Source organism: Schistocerca gregaria, chromosome 3, assembly GCF_023897955.1.
Source record: "Schistocerca gregaria isolate iqSchGreg1 chromosome 3, iqSchGreg1.2, whole genome shotgun sequence".
In the NCBI taxonomy this organism is placed as follows: Eukaryota; Metazoa; Arthropoda; class Insecta; order Orthoptera; family Acrididae; genus Schistocerca; species Schistocerca gregaria.
This window is the reverse complement of record NC_064922.1, coordinates 383,841,599-383,844,343: the sequence shown is the minus strand read 5'-3', so window position 1 is coordinate 383,844,343 and position 2,745 is coordinate 383,841,599. Positions and strand designations below refer to the sequence as shown.

The 2,745-nt window shown below is 43.5% G+C and overlaps 1 non-coding gene across 1 annotated transcript; it reads left to right on the top strand.

Annotated features, from left to right (window-relative positions):
• The first annotated feature begins 501 nt into the window (after positions 1–501).
• Trnas-uga (transfer RNA serine (anticodon UGA)) lies at positions 502–576 on the top strand. The gene has a single exon. It is a non-coding gene; the product is annotated as a tRNA-Ser (tRNA).
• Positions 577–2,745: the final 2,169 nt, after the last annotated feature.

Sequence of the window (2,745 nt, the reverse complement as noted above, 5' to 3'; positions counted from 1 at the left end):
CCTTTTGCGGGCAAGTGCTCTACCAACTGAGCTACCAAAGCACGACTCACGCCCGGTACTCACAGCTTTACTTCTGCCAGTATCCGTCTCCTACCTTCCAAACTTTACAGAAGCTCTTCTGCGAACCTTGCAGAACTAGCACTCCTGAAAGAAAGGATATTGCGGAGACATGGCTTAGCCACAGCCTGGGGGATGTTTCCAGAATGAGATTTTCACTCTGCAGCGGAGTGTGCGCTGATATGAAACTTCCTGGCAGATTAAAACTGTGTGCCCGACCGAGACTCGAACTCGGGACCTTTTCCTTTCGCGGGCAAGTGCTCTACCAACTGAGCTACCGAAGCACGACTCACGCCCGGTACTCACGGCTAAGCCATGTCTCCGCAATATCCTTTCTTTCAGGAGTGCTAGTTCTGCAAGGTTCGCAGAAGAGCTTCTGTAAAGTTTGGAAGGTAGGAGACGGATACTGGCAGAAGTAAAGCTGTGAGTACCGGGCGTGAGTCGTGCTTCGGTAGCTCAGTTGGTAGAGCACTTGCCCGTGAAAGGCAAAGGTCCCGAGTTCGAGTCTCGGTCGGGCACACAGTTTCAATCTGCCAGGAAGTTTCATATCAGCGCACACTCCGCTGCAGAGTGAAAATCTCATTCTGGAAACATCCCCCAGGCTGTGGCTAAGCCATGTCTCCGCAATATCCTTTCTTTCAGGAGTGCTAGTTCTGCAAGGTTCGCAGAAGAGCTTCTGTAAAGTTTGGAAGGTAGGAGACGGATACTGGCAGAAGTAAAGCTGTGAGTACCGGGCGTGAGTCGTGCTTCGGTAGCTCAGTTGGTAGAGCACTTGCCCGCGAAAGGCAAAGGTCCCGAGTTCGAGTCTCGGTCGGGCACACAGTTTTAATCTGCCAGGAAGTTTCATTAGTTCGTTGTTTAAACTCGTTGCTGCAATTATTTTGCGCGAACTCTTTGTGACACTCGTTTCCGCCCTGCCACGCGAAGAATCATGTTTTCATTTAGATTTTAGTCAACGAAAGTTAAAAAGCTGAAAGTCGAGTCATCCGCTACACGGCTGAAAAAAACGATCTGTATGTAAACAAAAGAAAGCTGCGTCCATTTCTGAAGAAGTTTTATGGAAAAGATTACCTTAATCCAAGAAAAATTAAAAGCCAAAGATTTTGGATTCACGTTTGCTTCCGCCATGCAAAACTTATATTACATAAAAACATTTCAGTCTTTCGCATCTGACAGTGTCACATCGCAGCTTCATGGTGAAGTGGGCACTTTTTCGTTACGTTGCCCATATCTATTAAGATACTTCGAAATTAATTAACTTATTGCCACTGTCCGAAGAATTTGCGATGAACTGTGGTTGCGACGTGCAGGTAAGCAGAAACTGGCAGTCTGAAATTTTCCTCTTTTTTCTATATGTGTCAATATTCAAGGATATGACAGGAATAATCATTCGAAACATAAACGTCGAGTAAACATGGGGTCTAAAGCGCATACCTTGAGAGCTATGAGCAATCCTTGACCTTCGATACTGTGAGACAAATCTCTTTTTCTGCATGCTCTTTGTTTTCCATATTTTTGGAAGTGGTAGCATGGTCTAAAATAAGAAAGAACAGTCCAGTAAACATGTGCTCTGAAACGCATAACTTAAGAGTTATGAGCACTTGTTCATCTTCACTATTCTAAAACACAACTCTTCTGATGAACAAGTGCTCATAACTGTATGCATTTTCGAGCATATGTTTACTGGACGTTTTTTCCTTGTTCTGATCCATACTGCCACTTCCAAAAATATGGAAAGCAATGAGCTTGCAGTAGAAGAGATTTGTTTCACAGTATCGAAGACCAAGAATTGCTCATAGCTCTTAAGGCAAGCGTTGTCGACCTCATTTTTGCTTGACTTTTTTGTTTCGAATGATCATTCCTATTATATCCCTGAATATTGACCACCACTTCTGAAACACCTTGTTCTTTTCCGATGGTAAAATACCCGTTTCTCTTTCTCAACAGTCTCTATGGCCAATGTCAGTGTGTCCGAACATATTATATCTTGCGTGCCGCGCCGAAAACGTTCCGCTTTGTCGCTACATCAAAGGAGCGGGGCGCTCGTGCGTTCATTGTGGACGGCGCTACGCCGCACATAGTGGTTCCAGCTGGACCACATGCTGGGTCGCAGCTGGAGCGAGTCAGGATTGAAGTGTCGCATTTATTGTGCTGTGCCGTCACTCAAAACAGAGCAAAAACTCGTCGTCAATGGCAATATCAGTGTTAAATAATAGGGCAATGTAAGGTGGAAATAATCTTTTCAGTGAACTGTTTGCAGGCAAGAATGGTCATTTCGAAAACTTTTATAGAACGTCATTCGAATGCTTTGAATATCTGTTGTATTTCAACCAAAAATAATGGACACAAATTGTATACATTCAGTATCTCACAACTGAGTGTAAACAACAAGTTTGCACATTCCAGCACTTGTAGAGTTTTTTACGTTTTTTGACGTATCTATTCAAGATATACAAAATATATCAATGATTGGCATCGGAGCTCGCATATTGACTTCGCTTCATCTGTTTCGCAGCTGGTAACATGCGACCCATTGCTGAACATTATTTTTCGTTTTACTTTTACGTGATAATTATTGTCTTTAGGGTCCTACAACTCGCGCTTTTCTCTGTAAATATCTAAAGTTGTTCAGTTTATTTGCAGTTCCGTTCCACATTTCATGAGAACAAACTGCCGCAACGCGATACA